This window comes from Oratosquilla oratoria, chromosome 6, assembly GCF_046742065.1.
Source record: "Oratosquilla oratoria isolate Oo_2021 chromosome 6, ASM4674206v1, whole genome shotgun sequence".
NCBI classification, from domain to species: Eukaryota; Metazoa; Arthropoda; class Malacostraca; order Stomatopoda; family Squillidae; genus Oratosquilla; species Oratosquilla oratoria.
The window spans coordinates 70,083,617-70,111,588 of NC_134782.1; the positions used below are offsets into that span (position 1 = coordinate 70,083,617).

Here is a 27,972-nt window from a genome sequence, read left to right on the forward strand (position 1 = left end):
GAACAGGCCTCATGGCCTTCCACTGACCCATTGCTAAAGTGCAGTCGGACGCAGAAGAAGAGAAACACCTCCCTCCCTCTCCCGACTTCTGCCATTGAATCCCTCCCAGCCCATGCACGTGCCCAGTGCCCGCTCTTTCAAAGCCCCGCCTCCCCCATCTTCCGTGGACCCCCGGTGGCCAAATCCGCCGTCGTCGTCTGGCACATAACCGGTCCGGGATGTTGAGTGAAGCCTTCACCCGGTATAAACACACTCGCCTACCTACTAATATCCCTTCTGTGGTGGGGAATGTCCGACCAAAAATTACCCGACTCGAGGCAAACTATACTGAAGGCAACATTCACTGAAGGGCAGCTGGGGGAGGGGGTACCTCAGTTTCTTCACATTCGTTTTGAGTTCGACAGTCTTCGTCTGAAGGGATTCTCTTACAAATACGCCGTCTCATCTTCCTGAACAGGTAGATGAGGATCCTACGCCAGGAGGCACTTAACTGCGGCCGAAGCCGTTACCTGCCCTTTGTGCATGGACTGTTGGGGGCAGGTAACAGTCACTGCTGGGAATCGGAGAAAAGAGTGGGATTCAAACCCGCGACTAAGCGAATGCGAGACCAGCACGCTACCGATTACACCATCAACGCACACTGACCGAATAGAAGCCCTAGTTGGTGTTGGGATGACGGTTGCCGAATCTTCGTCCTCTCTGACCAAAGGCAGAGGCGCTGTAGGTTGAAGAATGGGGATGAGGCTGGCACCTACAACGTCAGCATGGAGTTACTGAAAGCCGAAGGTGAGATAATGAATCTTGGTTTGCATGCCTGCCATTTGGCATTCCAGAACCCTTTCCTCTGACTCTAAATGGAATGGGAAAAGGGACCGGCAGGACTGCAACAATTACTGTGGAATCACACTGCTCATTGTGCCGGGTAGTGCTCGCCCATTTGTTCCTGGCGTAGGTTCCTTCCCATCTGCTAAATATTAGTCCTGAGCAGTATGAGTTCCCGTCCGTTAAATCAACACCTGTTCAGCCCTTAGTGCTTCGTGTTCTTGTGGGACACTACACGTGAGTTTCAACAAGAGTTGCTCACATTCTTTGTGTATCGGAAGATGGCGCTTGGCTCGCTGCATGGTGAGGTGCTATGGGATAATTCGGCATTCTTTAATGAATTGAAACTAGTTTCCACTCATAATAGAGCGCTGGTAACTTAATATCTACTACTTTTTCGTTCTGCCGACCATCTGAAGTCTCTCCTGTACAACCTCTATGACTTCATCTTTTCGATGCTATATTGTCTCCATTGAAAGAAGCTCCGTTTTCTTGTACAAATAAGTCTTTCTTCCTATGAATGGAAAAGGAAGAAGAAAAGGAGAAAGAAAATAAAAAAGAGGGGAGATGAAGTAGGGAGAAAAGGAGGAGAAACTGAAAGAAGAGAAACAGAAGGTGGCAGGAAGAAACGAATAAGAAAAATGATAATGCAGTGGCGCCTACAGGAAATTTCGACAAAGGGGTGGCCAAGGTTGGACACAGATCTAGTTTGCGATGGTCATGTAATCAGTGGCGTGCAGTTGAGGGTGGGGGGAGGAGCGAAGGGGCGATGGCCCCGGGCAACCAAATGGGGAGGGCCATCCAATCAGATCATTTGGGGGGGGGGGGGGATAATAAATTTGGTTGATTCATATTTAAATCGAATAAAGTGTTTATTTTATGTTCCATGGGTGTGTACATACTGAAAATAATATTTCTCAGTACTATGAGGCCTTATTACTAATCTTTGGGACATACAGTTAAGGAGCTAGCCCCGGGGATCACCAAACCTCTGCACGCTACTGCACATTATGTATGCAGATATCCTCAGGCTCAAATGTAATATTTTCAAATCACCTTAGGGGTGAACATAATAATTAAACTATATTATTAATTATCTGATCCAGATCTGGGGTGGCCACATGGGCATCCAGTGAAATGTGGCCACCCCTGGCCACTCTGTAAGTTCGACACTGCCGCGCTACGTCAAGGATTATCTGACAATTGTTTCACAAACGTCGGCACAAAGCTAATGAAGACCATATCCCTTCTTAAATTCAAAACTTTTACTGACGGCGAAGCTGAACTAGTTTAGCCTCACCCGACAATGATTCACTGCAGCAGTCCGGGTGTAGGTTCAAGGTATCTGATATTTTAGACTAGTTCTTCTGAACCCCCCGTTCTCGCACCCCCGGAATTGCAAATACGAACACACACACACACACACACACACACACACACACACACACACACACACACACACACACACACACACACACACACACACACACACACACACACACACACACACACACACACACACACACACGACTCAGTGGCGCGGTTGGTAGAGCGCTGGACTGGGATGTACGATAGTGCTCGCAGTACCCAGTTCGAATCCTGCCCAGGGCCGAAATTATTTCGGTATCGCTGTGCTTCGGGTCGTTACTCTGACTCTCGTGGGCGGGGAGTTGTGTGTGTGTGTGTGTGTGTGTGTGTGTGTGTGTGTGTGTGTGTGTGTGTGTGTGTGTGTGTGTGTGTGTGTGTGAAAGGTCATAGCATTACCCATAGATCGGTCATACGAGCTCTGAGCTCTCTTTCGGGAGGGAAATAGCTGTCGATCACGAGTCCAACACGTGATCCAAAAGACCACACACACATTCTTTTTTGTGACATAAGTCCAGAGTACTTGTATATGTAAAACTGAAAGTACATTATTTGTCTGAACTGCGTGGCACACTTAGTGACTTGCTGTTGTTTTTCTCTATAATGGCATAAAATTTTGATGAAAGGCCTTTATACTGAGTGCTACTCGCATGTTATATTAAAAATTAAGCCGATTTTTGTTTTGATGTGAAGCATACAAGAAAATCCTTGTTATCCTTGTTTATACAGGTAAATGGTTGCAAACGGTACTAATGCTTCCTTTTTTTTTTTTTTTTTTTTTTTTTTTTTTTCTTTTTTTGCTAGTACAGGGTATGCTTCCAAAAGTGCTCCAGTTGACATTTCTCAGGTCGATGAGATCTTTGATGTCGCTGTCACTACCACTGTCTTCCAAATTCTACCTGAAGTAACTCAAATGAAGCAAAATCTATCGATGCTTATGATCACCTTAGAGAAAAGTACCAGCATTTGCCTGACTTTTTTTTCTTTCAGCACAGAAGTAACATGCGAACAGAAAATATATCTAGCTTAAAATTTTCATAGGCATTTTCGTACCCCCCTATGGATACGAGCACCATAGGTTAAGAACCACTGTTTTAGAACATATGAGATATATGTTGATTCTGTACATCCACCCATGCGGACAGCTTCGTTTCTTTTTTATTCAATTTGGGCTAACGCCAAATAATTCCATTCAGTTCTAATACGTAACGATTGTTTTTATCTAAAAAATTAAAGAAAACCTTTCATGTTTGAATTATTGTTGTAACCTAACTCGTGTGTGTGTGTGTTCTAAGTTGGTGTTTTTGATTATAACATTCTAAGTTTATAATAGATCTTATGACAGTCTGTAGAAAAACTACACATACTGGGTAACAAATTATTATGGTTATTTCAGTGGGAATTCCCAAACTGGTTTTCGAGAACGATTGCCACACATTAATACTCATCATGTTTGTGAACATGTACTGAGCTCACCATAACAATATGCATACATTGCACTTTTAATATTCTTGTTTCAGACCTCCCGAAGGTTTACCAAGAGTTAAACTTAACAAAGCAAACAGATACATGGGATATATAAAGACGCCATACTATAATTTACAGCAGAGAAGAATATGATAATGCATGCAAAACTATATTAATTCAGTATGAGGAAGACCTCACGTCAGCCGCACGGGTGTCCACAAATAGAGAAGCGTTGATGAGTCCATAACAACTTTAGGAAGGACCTAAAAGTCAATAACAGATGTGTATATGAATGTTTAAAGTTATTCCGTCTATTATTAACGCAGCTGAGATAGATCTCCACTGAGACCTCCTAAAGGACGATGCAGGCTCTGTACCTCGCCACGGTGGCTTAATCCTGCTTGGTAGGGTTATATGTACATTAAAGTTGCCGGGTTTCAGTTCCGATATCAATTTCCTCAAAGACTCTCCTCAGAACGTCAGCCACGGCAGTAACCTGCCCATTAAATAGCTTAAAGGTCAACTGAGAGGGTTTTTCAGAGGTGGTGAATATTTACTAGATGTATGGCTTAGTCAAAAAAATTTTTATATAAAATGATGCAAAAATAAATCCTAATTATTACACAATGTGATAAAAAGGCCTATCAAAATATCCGTAGCAGACGAACTTTCATTCGCCCATCTTCGGCTGTACTCGCAATGCTGTGACGTCAACCTTCGCTGTTTACATTCTGATGCATCCATATACGTGCACTATAAAATACAGGTAAACGTCGACTTACGATGGCATTAGGTTTCGATAGAGCCATCGTAAGACGATCTCATCGTAAGTCGATCCCCACTCTGTTCCGTGGTCACTGTACCTAGCCTACCTGTATATTAACCACCAGAGATACTGAATATAGCCTATTAAACATGTACAGTAGTTTATTTAATTATTTTTATCCTTTTTACCATATTCAAACACTATAATATGTATTTTCAGTACGAAACTTAAATCTCGCGGGCAGCAGCCAATGCCAGCCGTACGACGTGACGTAATAATACTCGCATCATAAAATATAGTCACCGCTTATATCGATCGTTCTCTCTTTCACCCGCGAATTTTGAAAACCACAGAGAATGAATCATTTGAGAGAATGTAAAAACACAGGGGCGACTACAATAAATATAATCAAGACGCCGATATGGCAGCGTCGCGAATCCACTTGCTCCTCATGACGCCTACGTGTGCGGCACCGTATGGAAGGGGTTAAATTATCATATCGTCGTCGTCGTCGTCGTCATCGTAAAGTCGAACAATCGTAAGTCGCGGCCATCGTAAGTCGACGTTTACCTGTACTGCGCTGCTGCGTGCTGCGCTGTCAACTTGATCAGTGATATGCCAAATTGCGTGTGTTAGCAAGGTTTTATCAAATATTTAGTTCAAAAATGGTTTATTGTGTCACCGCAAATTGAAACAGTGATTCGACGAAATATTCTGCTTCGGATGGACTTCATTTTCATTATTTTCCAAAAGATCCTGTTAGCAAAAAAGACTGGATCATTCGGTGTAGACGGCACGAGTCATGGAAGCCTGGAGTGAAAGCGAAACTGTTCAAATCATTTCGAAAAAAAAAAAAAAAACACTCGGGACCCTGGCCTTGCCGAGTCAATAGGAATTAGCATGAATCCAATTCTAAAAGAAGATGCAACATCGACAATTTTTGTCATCGACAAGACCCCAGGTTTGGCAAGCAAACGCCGTTGAAAGAGCACTGCTATTGAAAAAAGACAACGCCTGGAGGTAGATGTATCAATATGTACCATGTGTATATATGGGCCCGTGTTATCTACGGTGTCACTGACAGTCGTTAATAAGCATGATTAGGCTTGACTAACGATTTTTGGGCTAGGCCTAAGCAGATTAGGGGTACAATCATGATATAGGCTAGCTAGGGTGACAGGCTTGACAATGAAGACAGGGTCTTTCATAATAGGCCTATGACCACGTCTTGTTAATTGGGGTCAACTAAATTAAAGTATGTTTTTTGAGAGTCAAATAAGTGGAATCCCACCACCACCACCCCAGCAGGAGTTAAGCCTAATTATCCTGTACCAGGAGGGAGGAATTAACACTGATATAGACCTAATGCTTTTTTTCGGCTGTTACAAAGTGCCTATGATGAGTATTCAGCTTTTGCAATTACCACTGCCAGCGGAATTGAGATGGAATGTGAAAGTGACCATGGTGACAGTGCCAGCAACCACTACCTATGGCAGATAATTTTGTAGACATGTCTGCGAGTATATTTTACTAGCCTTCATCTCCCCTGCAGTCAAATGATTTATCTATTCTCTTTGCTACATAACTTCTCACAGATAAAAACAATTTGTAATTCATAAACCCTTGAAATTTTTGCATGTAAATATGAAGTTTGGCATCCAAATCCAATAAATCTTCTTCACTCGATGTGAAGTCACTTTCGTATCGCTGGCCATGTCCAAAAATGTAAACAACAAACCTTACATCATCAGTTACCCTAACGGTGGAAAATGTAACTACGACATTGAAAAGTTCGTCTGTTATTAGGCACTTTTAAGATCATGCTATTTGGAAGATATCTAGACTATAAAATGCTAGAAACGTGCATTTTAGTGTTCTAACTTCTTCTAAGTTATATTTTCATACATGAAAAAAAAATAATAATAATGAGAATCCAAAGCCTTCTCAGTTGACCTTTAAGTTCACAGGGCCGGAGAGGGCTCGATCTGCAGATTATGTGACACGAAGCCAGCGCGTTATTACTGTACTAGTGCAAAGTACGAGTTTTTATTTATGTTGGAATTAGGAAAACGCTTAGGACAGGGTAGACAGGAAGGCACTGTGGAAGGTATTGCAGATATATGGGATAGGAGGAAAGCTGTTACAACCAGACAAGAGTTTTGACGAGAGTAGAAGAGCTTGTGTTAGAATCACAAATGGAGAGAGTGAATGGTTTGAGGTAAAGGTGGAACTTCGCCAGGGATGTGTTATGTCACCTTGGCTCTTCAATTTATACATGGGTGGGGTGGGGTGAGAGGTAAATGCAAGGGTAGTGCGTAGGGGATTGGAGACGGTTAAAGAAAATTAAAAGTGGGAGATAAGCCAGTTGTGTGGTGACAACATTGCATTTGTGGCAGAATCAGAGGAGGGAATGTGTGCGAAAGAAGTTGAAGATAAATGTGGGTAAAAGTAAGATGATGAGATGTACAAGGGTAGAAAGTGGCAGCAGACTGGAAATGAGTATCAAAGGAGAGAGACTAGAGGAAGTGGATAGTTTTAGATATTTGGGTATGAATGCGGCGGGAAAGGGAGGAGTAGAGGTAGAATGTAGATTGAGAGAAGCAAGTAAATGCCTTGGTAGATTAAAAATTGTAATGAGAAATAGACATTTGGGAATGGATGATAAGAGGAGATTGCATGAAGGAGTAATTACACCGACAGCACTGTATGGAGCAGAAACATGGAACATAAGAGAGGAGGAGTCTAAATGAGTTTGAGATGAGATGCCTGAGGAGTATGATAAGGGTTACTGGACTAGATAGAGTGAGAAACGAGGAGGTGAGGAGGAGAACAGGGGTGGAAAGGGAGTTGGGAGATAGGGTTGATGAAAGAGTATTGGGAAGGTTTGGACACATGGAAAGAATGAGTGAAGAAAGATTAGTAAAAGAGGTGTGGAAGGCAGAGGTGGAAGGAGTGGACATGAGGGGGCGACCAACGATGAGATGGATGGGCAGGGTAAAAGGTGCTTTAGGAAAGAGGGGAATATCTGTTGAGGAAGGAAGGGAGAAGACAGATGAAGGGGATGAATGGAGAATGGTTGTGTATGGACGATGCTGCGATGCATGAATGGGAGTGGATGGGGGGGGGTGAGTGAGTATGTGTGAAACATATTTTGACGCAGCCCGAAGGGATTTCTCCGTCTTCTCTTTTTCTGCATGAGGGGACGGAGAGGGTGGGGTCGCTGATTAAATGAAGCGTCCTTGCTATGGAAGTTTTGCTACACGGCATCTGACCCAGGACAGTGGGCGAGATGCAAATATGACCCGTCATCCAGGAGGAGCCAAGATAAGAGGGAGGGAGGGGGGTGAATGGGAGTGAAGTTTTGCGACTTGCGACATTTTGGGCTACTTTTGAAGTAAGTTGGGCTACTTTTGGGCTACTAATGAGAAGACTGGTAGTTAATATTTCTGCATTCATGAAGACTAATAGAGTAGTGATTATTTCTGCATTCAGGAAGTAATTTTGGCATAATTTGGCATATTTTTGGCGGCAGTTGGCATTTTTTCTTGGTAAAACCAACCAGGCAACCCTAGTCCGATTTGAGACTGCTACGTAGGATGAAAATTAACAGGAACGTATTCAACGTGCTAGATCGTCCCGCTCGCTTCTCGGCCCGCAGACGCATACATACATATACCAAGGCTTTTTCCCCCTTCCAAGGGAGGTAGCCAAAAAGGGAAAGGCATAAAAACACTCCCACCCATTTCATCCCTAAATACACTCCACACCCCTCCCACCCTCCCTCTCATCTGAGCACCTCCTGGATGACGGGTCATCCCTGCACCTTGCCCACCGCCCTGGGTCAGAAGCAGTGTCGCAAGACACAGCACATCCACAGCAAGGCCGCTTCATTTAATCGGCGACCCCCCCCCCTCTCCGTTCCTCCTTGCATATAAGGAGAGGACGGGGAGAAATCCCTTCGGGCTGCGTCAAAATTTACTCACACATACTACCCCACCCCACACCCCACCCTCGCCCATTCCTCCTCATGCAATCACAACATCATCCATATACAACCATTCTCCACTCACCTCTGTCTTCCGTCCTCTCCCTTCCTTCCTCAACAGACATTCCCCTCTTCCCCAAAGCCCCCTTCACCCCATCCATCCACCTCATCCTGGGACGTCCCCTCATGTTCACTCCCTCCACATCTGCCTTCCATACCTCTTTTACTAGTCTTTCTTCACTCATTCTTTCCATGTGTCCAAACCATCCTAATATACTTTCATCAACCCTATCTCCCAGCTCCTTTTTCACCCCTGTTCTCCTCCTCACCTCCTCATTTCTCACTCTATCCAGCCTAGTAACCCCCACCATACTTCTCAGACACCTCATCTCAAACACATTCAAACTCCTTCTCTCTTCTTCTCTTATGTTCCACGTTTCTCCCCCATACAGTGCTGTTGGCACAACCACTCCTTCACACAGTCTCCTCTTCGCATCCATTCCTAAATGTCTATTCCTCATTACACTCTTTAATCCACCAAGGCATTTACTTGCTTCTCTCAATCTACATTCTACCTCCACCTTCACTCCACCTTGTCCTGCTACACTTGCACCCAAGTATCTAAAACTATCCACTTCCTCCAGTCGCTCTCCCTTAATGTTCACTTCCAGTCTACTGCCACTTTCACCCCTTGTACATCTCATCACCTTACTTTTACCCACATTTATCTTTAGCTTTCTTCTATCACATACTCTCCCAAACTCTGCCACCAGCTTCCTCAATCCCTCCTCCGACCCTGCCACAAGCGCAGTGTCGTCCGCAAACAACAGCTGGCTCACCTCCCACTTTTCTCCATTTTCTTTAACCATCTCCAATCCCTGACCCACTACCCTAGCATTCACCTCTCGCACCACCCCATCCATGTATAAGTTGAACTGCCAGGGCGACATAACGCATCCTTGACGAAGTCCCACCTTTACTTCAAACCACTCACTCTCTCCATTTCTAATCCTGACACAAGCTCTACTACTCTCATAAAAACTCTTGACAGCTCCCACAGTATGAAATGTACGTATTCGAATATTAAAATTAACAGGAACGTATTCAACGTGCTAGATCGTCCCGCTCGCATCTCGGCCCGTAGAGGCTCAGTACAAAATGTACGTATTCGATTAGTCAGCCTATGTGACGGTCGATTGAAGATTAGTGTTGTGAGCTCCACAGATCTAGAAATGAAGAGGTGGTCAAACTACTAAAAAACGTTACAGTCTGCCTGGTTAAAGGATCCCCTGTTTGAAAAATGGTTAGCGGAAGTGGAAGAGGATGGAAATAAGGCACGTTTAAAGTTTGTAGAAGAAACATGAGAGCTCACAGAACGGATTTAAAAAAACACAGTGAGTCGTTAAAACACAAACAAAATGTATCGAAAATAAGTGACAAGCAGATGAGCATCAAGTCTGTTCTATCAAAGAAGGAAGATAAACTTAGTAAATTTGAAATTCATCTCTCTGTATGTGTAGCATGTCATTCTTCTATTCAGTCAATTGATCATCTGAGTGAACTCTTGAAAATAGAAATGGCATCAACATCAAGTGCGAGCTCCTAATGTATATGTATATATGTATATATATTTATATATACATATATATATATATATATATATATATATATATATATATATATATATATATATATATATATATATATATATATATATGTGTGTGTGTGTGTGTGTGTGTGTGTGTGTGTGTGTGTATTCACTTGGTCTTTGGATCACGTGTTGGACTCGTGATCGACAGCTATTTCCCTCCTGGAAGAGAGCTCAGAGCTCGTAGGTCCGATCTATGGGTAATGCTATGACCTTGCACACACACACACACACACCCAACTCCCCGCCCACGAGAGTCAGAGTAACGACCCGAGGCACAGCGATACCGAAATAATTTCGGCCCTGGGCAGGATTCGAACTGGGTGCTGGGAGCATTTCTGCTTCCCAGTCCAGCGCTCTACCAACTATGCCACCGAGTGTGTGTGTGTGTGTGTATTTACCTAGTTGTATTTACCTAGTTGTATTTTACGGGAAGGGGAGCTATGCTCGTGGGGTCCCGTCTTCATATCTCATTTCATCTAAACTATTTTTAAATTCATGTATTGTTTTTGCACACACCACTTTCTCATCTAACTTGTTCCAACTGTCTATTACTCTGTGAGGAAAGCTGTTCTTTTTCAAATCTCTTCTATAGCTGTCTTTTTTTATTTTCTTTCCGTGTCCTCTAGTATTTCTGTCATCCCATTTTATCAGATTCTCTCTATCAGTAATTTCTATGCCTTTCATGATTCTGTAAATAGCTATCAAATCTCCTCTCTCTCCTCTTTGCTCTAGTGTCTGTAGTTCAAGTTTTTCTAGTCTCTTTTCATATGATAGTTTTGAGAGTGTTGGTGCCAATTTTGTAATTGCTCTTTGTATTCTTTCAAGTTTTTTTATACATTTTTTTTGTACTTGGTGACCATATCTTTGCTGCATATTCCAATCTTGGTCTTATCAGGGTGATTAGGATTTTCTTCACCATTTCTTCATCCAGGTATGTAAATGCAACTTTGATTGTTCTTATTAAATTATAAGTTTCTCCAAAAATCTTATTTATATGTTTCTCAGGTGACATATTATTCATAACAATGACTCCCAGGTCCTTCTCATTCTCTACTTTTTTTATTCCTTCTTATCCCAATTTATATGCTCCTGTTATTCTGTTTTTGCTTTTTCCAAATTCCATTATACTACACTTTTTTGTATTGAACTCCATCTCCCATTTCCTACTCCATTCTTGTACCTTATTTAGATCTCTCTGTAGTGATTCACAATCTTCTTCAGTTTTCACTCTTTTCAGTAGTTTTGCATCATCTGCAAAGAAGCTCATATAGCTTTCTATTCCTTCATCCATATCATTAATATATATAGCAAACATTATTGGGGCCAGAACTGTTCCCTGCGGAACACCGCTTATTACTTCATCCCATTTTGAGTGTTGGTTTCTTATCACTACTCTCATTTTTCTTTCTTGCAAAAAGTCCTCCATCCAATTTAGTAGTTTGCCCTGTATTCCTCCTTGAGTTTCTAATTTCTTAAGCAACTTCTTATGTGGTACTTTGTCAAAAGCTTTCTTTAGATCTAAAAATGCACAGTCCGCCCATCCATCTCTTTCTTGTATTATATCTATTAGCCTTGAATAGAAACATATTAAATTGGTGACGCATGATCGTCCTTGTCTGAATCCAAATTGCCTTGGATTTAACACTTTGTTTTTTTCTAAATATTTTACCCATCTACTTTTGATAATTCTTTCACAAATTTTTGCTATTGTACTTGTTAGAGAGACTGGTCTATAGTTGGTAGGTTCTTCTTTATTTCCTCCTTTATATATAGGTACTATATTTGCTTTTTTCCAATCTTCTGGAACTTTTCCTTCTTTCAAGGAACTATTTAGTATGCTATGTATTTTGTCTGCCAGTTCATTCCTGCATTCTTTCAGTATCCAGTTTGCTATTTCATCTGGTCCATGCGATTTTCTGACATCAAGATTATTCAAGTGTGTTAATATTTCATTCTTTGTTACTTCTATTTCTTCCATAGGGGGGACTTTCTCTTTCCATTTGTTCTCTTCAGGTTGTATGTTCTCCCTTGTAAACACTGATTTAAAATGTTTGTTCATAATTTCCGCCATTTCCATTTCCTCAGTGTATTCAACTCCCTCCTGTCTTAATTTCTCCAAGTCTTGTTTGTTTTTCAGTATATTGTTTACAAATCTGTAGAATAGTTTTGGTTGCTCTTTACACTTTTCTATGATATCTTTTTCATATTTTCTCTTTTCCTCTCTGCACATTTGTACATATTCATTTCTATAGCAGGTATATATTTTCCATTTTTCAGGTCTTCTGTCTTTTTTCCATCTGATCCAGGCTTTGTCTCTTTTGTCTTTTAGCTCCCTACAGCTTTTGTTGTACCAGCATTTTACATATTCTTTTCCTTGTTTTTGTCTTGGGACATACTTTTCCACTCCTTTTTTGTAAATTTTTGTCAAAATATTCCATTTCTCTTCTACTGTTGTTTCTTCTTTGTATATTTCTTCCCAGTTTTCCTTTTGAAAGAATTCTCTTATTTTATCAAAGTTTGTTTTTTCATACATCATTCTTCCTTTTCTATATTGTTCATTTCTTTTCATATATTTTTCTTCATTAAGTTCCAGTTCAATCAATATGTGGTCACTTTTACTTACTGGTGTTTTATATTCAATTTTGTCCACTATTCTAGGTTCGGATGTAATTACTAGGTCTAGTTTCGATGGCTCTTCTTCATTTCTATACCTAGTGTTCTCCTGTATCCATTGTGTCATTGTATGGTCAGTAACCATCTCGAGTAGAGCGTTTCCCCATGAGCCGTCTCCACCCTTTACTGTCATTTCTTCCCAGCAGATTTCTTTGCAATTAAAGTCGCCCATCATAACTATTTTTCCTCCCTCTTCCATTATCTTGTTTAATGTTTTCTTTGTGTCCTCTAACATACTTTTATGTTCACTCTCTTCCCATGAGGCTGTTTTTGGGGGCACATAATTTATCACAAACTTTCTGTTCTTCTTATCTCTGTCTTCTACTTCCATCATTATCATCTCTACTGTATTCTTTCCATATGTGACACCCTTCACGTTTATATCCTTCTTAGTCAGGAACATAACTCCACCCCCTTCCTTTTTCACTCTGTTTCTAATCCAATAATTATATGCATCATGTCCTACACTGTTGGGTGGTAGTGGACCTTTTAATTTTGTTTCTACAATTCCCATTATGTCCGGTTCTTTTTCTTTCAAATAATCATTCAGTTCATTCAGTCCTGTTATTGATCCATCTATATTTGTGTAAGACACTCTTAGTTTTCTGCCACTTCCATTGTGTTCTCTGTTTCCCTTTTGTTTTTCTCTTGTATGTCGACTTTCTTTAGTTTCATATTCACTACTCTCCAATAGAATCTCTCTTTTTCTGACTCCGTTCTTATCACGTTTTTTTCCTTTGCTTCAAGTCTTTTCTGTTTTTCTTCCTCTCTTTCCTCTTTATTCATTTCCCTTTTTATCCATACCTTTTTATATTGTTCACTTGTTGCTAGTTTCCCTGTTTTGGATAAGATATTCTCAGCCGTAGTTTGTGACCTGAATTTAATCTTAATTGGTCTGGTCTTGTCTGTACTATATTTCCCTAGCCTGAATTTCTCTTCGATTTGTTTCATTATTTCTGGTTCATCTTCCTGAACTAATTCTAGTAAATTTCTTACTTTTTCATTTTCCTCTTTGATTCTTGTGGTTCTATCTGGGTTATGTTTCTCTTCCATTCCTAATATAATTATACATTTCTTTCTGTCTGCTAAGTCTCTTACTATATTCTCCTTCTGTCTCATCACTTTAATAACTGAGTTTTCAGTTTGTTCATTCATTTGCTGTCTGATTATGTCAGTGAATGCAACCTTGCTATTTTCATGATTTTTTTTCCAACCCTCCTTGTTCTCCTTATTATTCTCCTTTAAGACTTTATTCTCATCTTTTACTTCTTTTAACTGTTTTTTTAATTCTTCAATTTCCTTAGTTAAGTTTTTGTTCGCCCTCTCTAGTTCTTCCAATTTTTCAACTCTTCGTATAATACTGTCAACATGACCGAACCTACGCTCCAAGTCCTCGATCATCTTATCGACCTTCTCTTCTAGTCTTGTCAGTCGGGGGGGGGGTTTGTGTCCCCCCCACCCTCTTTAAATCCCTTGAAAATATTCTCATCCCTTTCTACTGTATTGCTCTTGTCTATACTTCTAATCTTTACATTTTTATTAGACATTTCATCGTCATCGGGAGGCCTTTTGTTTACCTTTCGCCTGTCTGCCTGGGCCAAGTCTACTCCTTCCTCATTTCCTTCCATTTCCCTCAGTAATCCCTCCCCCTTTCCTCTTTCCCTACTTTCCTACTACTCCACGAGCAATTTCCCCCCACCCTGTAAATACAATAGGCACTTCTCTTTGCGGTGGGATCCAGAAACTTCAATTCTCTTCAGAACGTCTTCTAAGCCGTCCATTCGTTGAAGTGTGTGTGTGTGTATGTATATATATGTATATATATATATGTACATGTATATATATATATATATATATATATATATATATATGTGTATATATCTATATATTTTTATATATATATGTATATTTTTATATATTTATTTTTTCATATGTCTATATATATATATATATATAATCATATATATATATATATTAACATATATATATATATATATATATATATATATATATATATAGCGACTTTTAGTCCTGCAGCCCGCGACTTTCGGTAGTTTACATCTGGCAACCCTGAGTATGTCAACAGTGTTAGTTCGATGGCAAGTAGTGGAACCAAGAGGCGTTGCGAGCCTGAAGTCAATATTACATCAATATTTTCGTGCTGGTGTGTCACTCCAAATAAAATTTTGTAATCTGACCCCAAGAAAGCTTCCACGACCAGGTATGTTATCTTCTTAATTGTTGGGTATGTGATGGTCGTGGATTTTGTGGTGGGGAAGAAGTTGGTGTTTGAAGGAGATAGGTTCGAGGACAAAACTAGTTAAAAGGAAGGTTGAAACAAGTAGATACAAATCTATTAATGCTTTTATGTGTACGTGTGCAGGAGCACTTACGATGCATATGCATATTGAACAGTATGTATCACGCAACACATGCTTAGGTAGCATATGCTAGTATAAAGATAAATGTTTTCTTACAATACCGTAGCCGTAGGTACAATATCGCGTTTTCAGCGTTACCTTTGAATGACGTTTTCTTAGCTCTTGATCATTTATTTGAGATTCTGGTTTAATTTATAGATGAGATGGTAGAAAACCAAGCCTTCTGACTAGGTTCTTTATTATTTGAGTACAGCGTTCATGTAGGGATGAACTGTGATGTTCTGTTCTAGTGAATTATAGACTATAGTATAGGGATGTTACCCGAGATGAAAATCTAAGCCTGATTATTATAGCTGTTATAGAAGTATGAAATGAAGAAATTGAATAAATAAACATCATTGATGATCTTTTCAAAAAGTTTGAGCATGTCTAGTTTTTTGCTGAATTATCAGCAAATACTCATTCTGAATGGGATGTGGTGAGATGTGCCTGTATAAGGTTAAAGGTGTGTTTCTTTTTAAGTATAAAAAGAATGTAAAATTTTGATTTGAATGCTATTTTGTTCAAACATTAGGACAATTTTAGCATGGACCTGATGTTATAAAGGTGCTGACAGGAATGTAAAGATGCTGCTGTCACAGGGACATTTTAACCAGACACCAGCTAGGATGTTATTGCAATTGAATTAAAGCTTAGCTAAGGAACTTTGGTTTTTGGGACCAAAGAATTGTATTCTCCAATTTTTTACTACTGATAAAGTAGAAAATTAATTTTTATAGGAAGAATAGCCCACTAGGTAAAACAGTAACTGCAGCAACAACACTGGCAAGCCCAAGATATGATTGTGTAGGTTGAAATTAGGAAGCATGGTAGCCCAAAATTTTGTGTGTATGCTGGAAGACAGGTGCAAAATTTTCTACCTAATCTTGTGTAAAGACTATCTGTACAACCAAATACTGTACAGTATGCTACAGTGCAAACTATAAATACCCACAGGAGGAAGGGGAGTGCATGGAAGTGAATCAAAGATGGTATAAAAATCCAAGACTCATTTAGCAAGGTACACATGAGTACTGGTGTAATCATCAGGAAAAGAGAACAAGAGAGACTACAGGGAGGACTTTGTCTATGACAGCAAGAAACCATGGCAAGTAGGATAAAGAGATCCATTTTTTATGGAAACAATTGAGAAACCAACAGGTTAACAAGAGCAGCCGCTGAAAATTATGACTGCCATGATGGATAAATGGGATTGATAGTGCTATGGAAGAGAGGGTGCTGGAGCTTGCCCAAATTGAATTGTTGATATAGCTGTACCCAAGGTGCAACCAAAACAAAGTCTTTACTGCAAGACATAGCCACCATTGACAAAATGTCTATCTTGTTCCAACAAACTTGCATAAAGAGTGACCTAGGTAATGCAGAGGTTTAGATCCAAAACTACAAAATATTCTGCATGACAGAATCGATGGTGCAGTAGTTGTGTATGTAAAGAATCTATGTGTAGCAAACACAGAATTGTTAGAAAGCTTTTCAAATGGGACATGCAAAATCTGTGCTATATCAAGGCATTGAAACTTGTGGTGACTTGTGTATAGGCTACCAAATGCCTCCCAGGACCTACATGAAGAAATCTTTTATAGAGTTGGCCATATACTCAAGCACCTGCCAGCCCTAGCCACCAAATTTTTATTGCTTGGGGGGCCTCCACTTCCCTCACCAAAACTAGGAATTGTTAAGTTGGAGGGAGGAATGACAAAGAACAGTATCAATCACAAAAGCTGTCAGATATGGAGACCAAGTTTCTGACAATTTGTAATCAAGTCAAATATTCTTGACTTTATACACATCAATAACCATGGTATAATTCACAAATATGAAGTCTGTGAAACCAGTGTGACAGATCACAGAATATACAAAGCTGCAATTAAAATAAATGCTATGATGAGTGTGTAGAACAGTATGTAGGCAAAGTTTGCATAGGAATGGCAAAACAAATTTGTGTGGCAAGGACACAAGCTGGATGGTCTTTAAAACAATAACAAAAAAATCAAACTAAGAGTGAACTGGGTGGCAACCTTGGTGGACAAGTGTTGAAAAAATGCTCACCACTTTCACTTCAATATGTGAAGTTCATGTCTCACCAAAGCCCAGTTCCTAAAAGAGAAGAGAAACACCAACACATTCTTGTGAGGAAGAGGAGCTTTTGTAAAGCCAGACTGACAAGAAACCTATTACCCACAAAACCACCAAACTAAAAGAGGCCCTCCAGGAAATAGAAAAGAAACTAATGAAGTCCCACAAATACCAGAAGAAGAAAGAGGAGCTACAGGCTGTCTAAAATATCAAGGACACCCCAAAGTTGTTCATATATGCAAGCAAGAAGTCAAAGAACATATCAACAGTAGGTCCACTAGAAGAAAGTGAAGGAAACTTAGTGGGTGATCTAGGGAGGGTGGCAAGTATACCTAAACCCCAACATTCTCAGGTTCCACTTTCATGGGTTTGCAAATTCATATTTTTCAGAACACCTTTACTGAACTTGTTTTATAATGTATTGACTATATCATTGTAAGTCACCTATGTTTAAGCTCACTACAAATTTAGATATATTTTCAGGAGTGTACACCTACATGATATAGTAATAGAAATTTAGATATTCATTTTGTGGATTATAATATATCAGCATGATATGATTTTTTTTTTTGTGGAGATCAGTAACATAAAAAATTGCCAAAAGTGATACACTAACGAATGGAATCACAGTGATTGCTTGAGATGCCATTTTTGTTTTGATAGATGCGGAAGCCAAAGAAATTAAAGTATGATAAATTCATCAAACCTAACCTGGAATTAGTAATGCAGTATCTATAATTCAGTCATCAGGGTCATCATCATGAGGGATACAGCTGGTTTTGGCATATGATCAGACTGCAGGGTGTAGATGAGTTTCATAGTTTGAAGCTCAGCTCTGCAGCACTGTTTTAAAAATATGTAGCATGGTGATGTCACTTGGAATGGGAGAACACCAGTTCACAATATCAGTACTATTGTCAAACTGATTTTGATGGGACTAGACAGACAACATGGCATCTCGAACCTGTTGTTGGAGCTCTGTTTGGTAATGTATTTGCTTTTAGCAAGGTTTTTGATTTCCACCAAGAAAAATATATGTTGATGTATTATAAATTACAAAATGAATATTTAATTTTCTCTTGCTCTATCATGTAGGTGTGCACTTCTAAAAAAGTACCCAAATTTAGAACCCTACTAAATAGTTATTTTATTGTGAGTAGAGTGTATGTTTATGAATTAGGCCAATTTGAGGTGTTGAAATTGATTCAATTGACTTCTAGTGGTATTTCTTTGCACATAGTATGAGTTACAGGGACCTATGAATGTTGGGAGTTAGGTGTAACGTCAAAAACACAATATTTTCAGTGTGCTTATGCCCATCCCGGACAGAATTGTGGAGAATGTAGCTGCCTTCTTCAGTGCATGGTCAGATACATCAATCCCAAAACTTACAGACATCAGCCCTGATGAAATCATCGGAGCCATCAGTAATATAGCCACAGATACAGCAGCAGGCCCAGTCAGCTTTAGTGCATAGTTCTTGAAGACCTGTATTTACCTAGTTGTATTTTGCGGGAAGGGGAGCTACACTCGTGGTGTCCTGCCTTTGTATCTTGCAGTGTCTAGTTTGCTCTTAAACTCATGAATGGTTTTTGCGCACACTATTTCATTGTCCAGTTTGTTTCAAGTGTCCACCACTCTATGTGGAAAATTGTTTTTCTTCAGATCTCTTCTGTAGCTATGTTTTTTTATTTTCTTTCCATGTCCTCTTGTGCTTCTCTTATCCCAGTTTAATAAGTCCTCTCTATTGAGTATTTCTGTGCCCTCCATGTTTCCGTAGATGGTCAGTAGGTCACCTCTCTCTCTTCTTTGCTCCAAAGTCGGTAACTCCAGTTTAGCTAATCTCTCCTCATATGACAAGTTTGCAAGTGCCATTTTTGTGGCTGCTCTCTGGATTCTTTCTACTTTCTTTATATTCTTTTTGGTACTGGGTGACCACAATGTCGCTGCATATTCTAGTCTAGGCCTTATCAGTGTGACCAATATTTTTTTTATAATTTTGTCCAAATATGTAAATGCCACTTTTATTGATCTTAGCATGTTGTAGGATTCTCCGACAATTTTGTTTATCTGTTTATCATAGGACAAGTCATTTGAGATAATTATACCCAAATCTTTTTCGGATCTCTCCTTCTTTACCTCCTTGGTTCCAATTTTATATTGTCCTGATATTCTGTTTTTGCTTTTTCCAAACTCCATTATGCTACACTTGTTAATATTGAAGTCTACATCCCATTTCTGACTCCAGTTCCATACTTTATTCAGGTCTTCCTGCAGTGATTTGCAATCCTTTTCAGTTTTTACTTTCCTGTAAAAAACAAATGGTGCTATCATGGAACCTGATAACCACGAAGTCCCTTTCTACTGGGATTGTTCAGTCTTTTTGAAAAAGGGAATAATAACACCAATTTACAAGGGAGGCAACAAGAGACAAGCCAAAGATGCTCGTGCTGTGTTGTAAATTCTGTCTTGGTTTGTTATTCTTCTTGTGATCTTTGCGTGTAGTTGCAGTCATGTTACTATAGCTTGTTCCTTCAATCATATAATTTATATAGAAAAGCAATGTAACAAGTGCCAGTACTGACCATTGTGGGACTCCATTTCTCACTGCTCTCTATTCAGGCAACTTGTCTTTTACTAGTACAGGTTAAAGTTCCCAAAGTTGGCATCCCTTTACTCAGACACTCTCAATACTCAGTACAAACAGAGCAAATTCTATCACATTCTATCACACATCAAAAAACTCCCACTACTCAGCATCAGTTTAGCAAACACCACTACGATAGGTGGCGCATGCTCCGCCACACCAGCCAACACACTTTACCACCAAATTTAGTCATTGTTGTGATCGGTGCTGCACTATCCCATCTGTTGTGCCTTGTTTTCAGACATTATTATATCTTTGTGCTGTTAAATATGCTGCCCAAATGTCCAAGAACACCCCTTAGTGAGCCTGCTAAAAAAAAGAAAGAATAAAGTATTGGGTATAAGTGAAGAAATAGACCTTTTGAGAAGGCTAGACTTAGGAACATTGGTGCATTAGTTGTGTGGATTTTTCGATGTCGGTTCGTCCACTGTGTATGATTTGAAGAAACAGAAAACACAATTGAGGGAATATTATGCTTAAGTGGAACATTAAAAAGTATGGACATGCATAAAACTATGAGGCATAGTAAAAGTGAAGATTTAGAAAAAGCTTTGATTCAGTGGATATGACAGCATTGCAGTGAAGGAATAAACATTTCTGGTGAGATGGTGATGACCCAGGCCAAAATTTTCCATGAAAGTCTTAAGTTAGATTATGAATGCCAATACAGTGAAGAGTGGCTCCATAAATTAAAAAAAAAAGGTATGGTTTATGTACAATATTTTAGCTTTCCAAAAGTTGGAAAATTCCTGAACTCGGCACAGCCTAGGTCCCAGTGATGCCGACTTTAGGAACTTCAACCTATATTCTTGTTTATCAGTCTAGGGAAATCCTTCATCCTTTCCAATAGGTTTTATCTGTACCTTGCTGTGCCCCAGTTTCTATACTACACATAGTTTGAAGTCTTTAATTAATATTTTTCTTCTGATCTAAGTACACACTGGCCACTCAGACTTTCCTCTTTTTTTTTTGTTTTTTTTAAGTACATCAACTACACTTGAATAAAACCCTAACAGGTTCAATACAAATGCTCTTTCAGTTCTGAGGTTGGGGTAGGTTTTTTGAGAATTTTGAAAAGAATAGATGATGTGGAAGAAAGTGAAAAGAGTGTAAGAGAGGAGAGTGAAGACAGAGTAAAGGAAGTAGATGGACAGTTGTTAATGAAAGAAAATACTATAAGGAGATGGGCAGGGTATTTTGATTTGTTGAAAATAGAGAAGGACAGGGAAACTTTAATTGTGGTGGTGGGTAATGCTTGGAGAACGATTGAAGGGTGATGAGAATAATGAGGCCATTACAAAGAAGAGGTACAAGAAACATTGACAAAAGTGAATGCTGGAAAGCCACCTGGATTGAATAGATGGTATAGAATCTCTGACAAGTGGTGGATTAGTAAAAAGTGGTTGCCAAGATTGTTAATGTGTCTAAGGAAAGAAAATGTTCTGGTGGTTAGGAGGAGTGTATATATAGTCCTGTTATGCAAGATGTAGGTGAGGTAATATAAATATAGTAGTTTTAGAAGGATCATTCTGTTGAGATTGATCAGTAAGATTTGTGGGCCTCTGTTTATCAAGATTAAGAGAGAAACAGTGGGAGTGATTGGGTAAGAGCAACGTACATTTGGTAGAGGAAGAGAGTGCATAGGCCAAGTGTTTGTGATAAGACAGTTATGGGAGAAGTATTTAGCAAAATGTAAGGATGTTTTGTTCCGAAGAATACAAACTCTTCGGTACTCCTTACAATAGGATACTTCGCGTAGCGTAAGATTCCTACCGCTAAACACTGTGTGTTTTTAAAATCCTCACTCCATGGGTCTGGGCAACGCTTATCCTCAGTAAGGGGCCCTATTGGGGCAAGGGGGCCCTTCCCCTCCACTACAAGTCTCGCACACTATACTCCATTCTCTTCGCGGTAGCCAAAGGGTCAACATCTCTCAACAGTACCTGCTCCAATTTTGTTTATGTATATCTTATTGGAACGATAGTGAAACTTTACTTAATCAATGACTCCGAGACGCTGTACACTATTGCCATTTGTGTTGTGATGAAAATCAGGCAACCGGCTTTGATCGTCTCCAGCTGTTTTCCAGAACGCTAAGGAGCTTGTCGTCCTTACAATTCATCAGTGTCTATCTACATCCTGTACATCGGTGTCTATCTACATCCTGTACATCGGTGTTTATCTACGACATCCTGTGCCCTGGAATTTCTTGAGTGCTCTCTACATCCTATCCTTTATTATTCCCTTAACCACTTCCATATGGTGACGCCTACATAGCCGGCATGAGGAGCAAGTGGGTACTCGATGATGCAGACATCGGCATCTTGATTATATTTATTGTAGTCGTACCTACGTAATTCCCGTTCTCTCTAAACTGGCTTCATCAATTTTCTATGGTTATCAAAATACACGGTTGAAAGGGAACGAACAATTGAGCACTGACTTTATTTTTTATAATGCGATTATTATGACGCAACATCGCATGTCGGGCAGCTAATGCTGCCAGACGTGCGATGTGGCCCGGAGTGAAGAGGTTAACCGCCACCAGGTATCCTACCCTTCACTGTAAGTATGGAATCTGGTTCTGGTGGTGTTGTTGTTCAAGATAGGTTGTGTACCTTCGCTGAAGGGAAATATCCCTGCCTCACTCCTCTCCCTCCAGCACAAGCGGACCCACATATTTGGTGTATCAAGTGTAGAGGTCTAAAGTGTTCACCTTCATCCCCGTGTGAGACGTGCACTCAATAGGATGATAATCAGTGGCCAGTGTACTTTCATGCTCACAAGAAAGGGCATGCAGGGGAAAAATGTGCACAAGCGCAGAAAATGGCGTCCACCTTCACCCCCCAAAAACAAGAGAAGGCATACTGCGACTTCAGAGGAGACGAGCAATTCTCTCTCTCCTCCAAAGCGTAGTAGACAAGAAGGTTGTACAACGTCCACCTCGAGTCAATCTCAGGCCAAGTTGTCCTGTATTCCTTCAACCAGGAAGGTTAGCTTGTACGGACATGCGCCTCCGGCCACCTCTAGCTACCGCTCCTATACGAGTTTTTGCCCGGATGTGGTTGCTTGCGGTTCACCCTCAACCCTTCCCGGAAGCTCGACTTTCTGAATTTATAGACCAGGGCGGTTAGCTTAGATGGACATGCGCCTCCGGCCACCTCTAGCTACCACTCCTGTATGAGTATTTTCCCGGATGTGGTTGCTTGCGGTTCGCCCTCAACACTTCCTGGAAGCTCGACTCCGAGACGGACGAAGAACCTGGGTTCAAAGAAAAAGAGCGCCTTAGCCTCTTCTTCTAATCAGGAATCCGGAAGTCCACCTAAGAGCCGGGTGATCAACGGAGACCTTGCTATGCCCATTGATCAGGAGGACCAAGATAAACCTACGCAAGCATTACTTGCGAGTAAAACCACCTCGACCAGAAGAGAGAACCTCCCTTAGGGTCCCCCGGACCTTCCGAAACCTATCGGGACTCTCCAAGTGGGCATTTCCAGGAACTTCTCCCCACTATCTATTCCCTCTTTGACACATTGAGAGAACAGATGATGGATGAACAACGTGAATTCATCTGGGAAACTCAAGAAAAGTTGCTGTTGAACTCGGAAGTTCGAAAGGCTTCCACATCCAAAAGAGCCCCCCTAGAACATGTTCCAGTTGATCGGAACCCCCCCCCCCCTGAACTGATCAGTGATGATGATGAAGACACAGGGTTTCTCGCTGACTGAGCAGACTCCAGCTACCCTCCAATCCAACTTCCATGGAGTACACAGACTGTAAGAGCCATGAGCCAGGCCTCCAACACCCTCACAAAAAGGACAACCGAGAAAGCGAGTTGGCTCTCTGTTCCAGTGGAAAATCAAAAACACTTCTACACCCCATCCGGGACAAACCTCAAAGAGGCCTCGATCGCGGTTAGGTTACCAGAGCTTGTCGAATTGGACGTGGATTCACTACTCAGAACAAACGCAATCCTTTCCGGCAGAGAACCCAAGGACCTCGTTCAGTGCCTGGCTCTGTCCCTCGCGGTGAACTCCTGGTTGGAACGTGTCTTGGCTTCAGCAAGGGAGTTTTTACCCAAACTGCAACCCCAGGAGGAATGTGACCTCCAGGCTCTATTGGAAAGCTCGAGCAGAGCCCTGAAGCATCAAGCGGACTGCCTCCCAACATCTTGGGCCAACATTGAGTCACGCAGGAGAGACACCATCCTAGGGGACCCCAGTGACCCCATCCTCAGAGAAATTTATGCTCCATTGAAGAGGGCCCCCCCTTCTAACCCACACACTGATTCCCCCGGAAATGGTGGATTCAGCAATCACAAGCAAAAACCAACTGATGCATAACAGAGCCATCGAGAGAGTAGCCGTTCCTACCTCGAGGCCAAGGCCCAGCCCCCCATCAGCCCCTAGGCCCTCTCAGACGCAGAAACGGCCCTTTCATCACTCTAAGAAAGAAGAAAGGCCACCCTTCCACTCCAAGTCGAAAATGCAGACAGAAAAGCCCCGCCCCTTTCCGAATAGAGAACCTAAGCGCAAACATCATAGAGGCTCCGGACCCCCCCACAGAAAATTCTAGGAATTCGCCTGCCCGTCTACTGGAGGGCATGGGAAGAGGCAGGGGCGGAAGACTGGATTCTACAAGTCATCAAGACAGGCTGTCGTCTTCCTTTTCACTCTTTCCCAAAGCTCTCCCCCTATCCCATCCAAGTCAGCAGCTACCATCCGGACTCGGATCGCGGGCGGGCCCTAGCGGAGGAAATCTCCGTTCTGCTCCAGAAAGGAGCTATAGAAGAAGTCTCGACTCTGGACCCAGGGTTCTACTCAAGACTATTCTTAGTAGAAAAGACAACAGGGGGGTGGAGACCAGTCATCGATTTGTCTCCACTCAACAAGTTCCTTTCCCTGACGAAGTTCCGAATGGACACCCCAGAGTCCGTAAGGGCGTCTATCAGGGAAGGGGACATCATGGTGTCGCTGGACCTCCAAGATGACTATTTCCAAGTACCAGTGCATCCTTCCTCCAGGAAATTCCTCAGAATTGTCCACAAGGGCAACATCTTCCAGTTCACCTGCCTATGCTTCAGACTTTCCATAGCACCCCAAGTCTTCACCAGAGTGTTCAAACTCGTTTCAGCGTGGTCCCACTCCAAGGGAATTCGCCTACTCCGTTACCTGGACAATTGGCTGATCCTTGCCCATTCCGCCCAGCTATGCCAAGAACATCGCTTGAAAATTGGGCACCATAGTGAACCCAAAGAAGTCAGATTTCTTGCCAACACAGAGAGTCACGTACCTGGGTATGGTCCTGGACTCATACCTAATGAAGTCCTTCCCAGTAGAAAAGAGGATCCAGAATCTCACTTCTCTCGTCACACAAGCCCTATCAACCGGGTTCCTGATTGCGAAACAGTGCCAAATCCTCCTGGGCCATATGGCCTCCATAGAGAGATTAATCCCCAGGAGCAGACAAAGAATGCGACTGCTACAGTGGCTTCACAAGTCTCAGTGGTCCCTGCAAGAGGGAGAACCCCTACAACACATCTCCCTCACCGAAGAAGTCAAGAATTCTCTTCTCTGGTGGAAGGATCCGTGCAACCTGCTCGTGGGGATGCCCCTTGGCCCATCTCCCCCCGAAGTCCTCCTGTTCTCCGATGCCTCCAAGGAGGGTTGGGGAGCCCACCTCAACGACGATCACGTCAGCGGTTCCTGGTCCACAGTCGAGCAGACAGCCCATATCAACTGGCTAGAGTTGAAAGCAGTACTCCTGGCTCTCCGTCACTTCAAGTCTCAAGTCTCGGAGAAAGTAGTGGGCATAATGTCAGACAATTCCTAGGTAGTAGCCTACCTGAACAAGCAAGGGGGCACAGTCTCCCAGGACCTATGCCTTCTGACTATGGACATCCTCAATCTAGCCGAGAATCTCCAAATGTTGCTCTAAGCTCACTACATCCCAGGGAAGAAGAATGTCTGGGCGGACCACCTCAGCAGAAGGAGTCAGATAATCAGCACAGGTCCCTCCATCAAGAAGTAGCAAACTTCATCCTCAAAAAATGGGGCTCCCCTCTGGTGGACCTTTTTGCCACGAGATGGAATCACCAACTCCCAATATATTTCAGCCCTCTCCCGGATCCTCTGGCAGCAGGAGAGGATGCTCTTCTGCAAAGTTGGGACAACCTAGACACCTACGCTTTCCCACCGTTTCCCTTGCCCCAGAAGGTGCTCCAGAGAGCAAGAAATGCATCCAACCTTCGGATGACTTTGATCGCTCCTTGGTGGCCAGAAGCCCCATGGTTTCCAGATGCCCTCAATCTAGCAGTAGAGGAGCCCCTGGCCCTTCAGGGAAGACCAGATCTTCTACATCATCCTATAACAGGGCTTGGCACAAGAACCCTTCAGCAGTCAATCTTCACGTGTTCAGACTATGGTCCGGATCCTCCTAAAGAAGGGTTTTCCCAGAGAGGTGGCGGAAGACATGTCCACTTCTATTCGCTCTTCCTCAGCTAACCTTTATCAAGGGAAATGGAATGCCTTTGCAGAATGGTGCCACTCCAGGAAAATAGTCCCAGATCAAGCCACCGTTCCTGAGATTGCCTCCTTCCACTTCCTCGGGAAGTCCAAGAAGATCTCCCTCTCGGCAGTGCAAGGCTATTGGGCAGCACTAAATCAGGTGTTTTCTTTGAAGGGAATGGACCTAGCCCTTTCACCAGAAATTTCCATGCTCTTCAGACATTTAAAAAAATCATGCCTCCCCAGGGAAATCAGTTCTCCTCCGTGAGATGTGGCATTAGTCTTGAACTCTCTGAGGGGTCCCCCTTATGAACCCCTTCGAGATGCACATCTGAAGGACCTCACCTTGAAGACAGTTTTTCTTCTAGCCCTGACATCTTCCAAGAGAGTAGGGGAGTTACACGCCATCTCTTATAGAGTCGCCCATTCAAAAGGATGGAAAGAGGTCTCCTTCACTTTCATGCCTCAATTCATTGCCAAAAACCAAGATCCTGCCAAGCCCGACCCTAGATTCTGGTCCTTTAGTGTTCCTTCCTTAGATGAATTTGTAGGGGGAGAACAAACGGAAATGGTCCTATGCCTGGTACGAGCCATCTGTACCTACCTCAAGAGAACTGAACATCTTAGACCAGAATTAAAGAGGTGGTTCTTCTCTACTAAAGATAAGCCGAAGCCCATCACTAAGAATTCAGTTACTTACTGGATCAAGGAAGTCATCCGCAGAGGCTATGAAATGATCCACACAGATTGCCCTAAAGCGAAAGCCCATGAACTGAGGGCAGTAGGGACCTCCCTAACTTTCAGAATCTGTCAATCAACCAGGTTCTTCGAGCAGGTATATGGAAGAGCCAGAATCTTTAGGGAATTTGTCTTTGGGCCCCATAGTGGCCGCCCAAGAAGTCCTGAAATGACATACCCCTCCCCAATAGCACACAACCGACCCTGACAACTCATCCAGGTTCTGGCTCGGCAAACACGGTGATAACTTTCCAAAGTCCTTCTCATACTCCTGCATTCCCTTACCTCACCCGAGGGCTCTCAAGCATTCCAAGGGAATCAATTCAAGGCCTTCAGTGGTACAAAAGTGAATATAACTTGTCTGCCTCCACTCCTGGGAACAGAAATGGGTGCCCTTCAAAGTTTAGGGGAATGTATAGGGGTCTGGTCAATGTAAGTCTTAGCACACTAAAATTTCCTTACGGAGGTTTTCCAGGCTAGATAAGAACTTCCTTCCCTCCTAAGTCCAAGTCTCCTATTGTAAGGAGTACCGAAGAGTTTGTATTCTTCGGAACAAATGTAATTTTCGCAGGAAAATTAATTTTTCCCTGATGCAAACCTGAGGTACTCCTTACCTCTAATGGCCCTCCTCAACCACCCCTCTAAAAGTTCCTTCTCCCTTGCCTGACAAACCTTGTGATTAATTTCATCCCTGGCTCAGAGAATGGAGAATAGTGTGCGAGACTTGTGGTGGAGGGGGAGGGCCCCCTTGCCCCAATAGGGTCCCTTACTGAGGATAAGCGTTGCCCAGACCCATGGAGTGAGGATTTTAAAAACACAGTGTTTAGTGGTAGGA

General features: G+C 41.9%; 1 protein-coding gene across 3 annotated transcripts in view; it reads left to right on the top strand.

Moving 5' to 3' along the window:
• Positions 1 to 14,797: 14,797 nt before the first annotated feature.
• LOC143026590 (growth factor receptor-bound protein 2-like) overlaps positions 14,798 to 27,972 on the top strand; it is a 37,096-nt gene continuing 23,921 nt past the window's right edge. For 2 of the 3 annotated variants that reach the window (XM_076187235.1, XM_076187237.1), the window contains exon 1: positions 14,798 to 14,950. The gene's annotated coding sequence lies outside the window, so the exon portion shown is untranslated. The remainder of the gene's footprint in view (positions 14,951 to 27,972) is intronic. The other variant, XM_076187236.1, reaches the window with a different exon arrangement.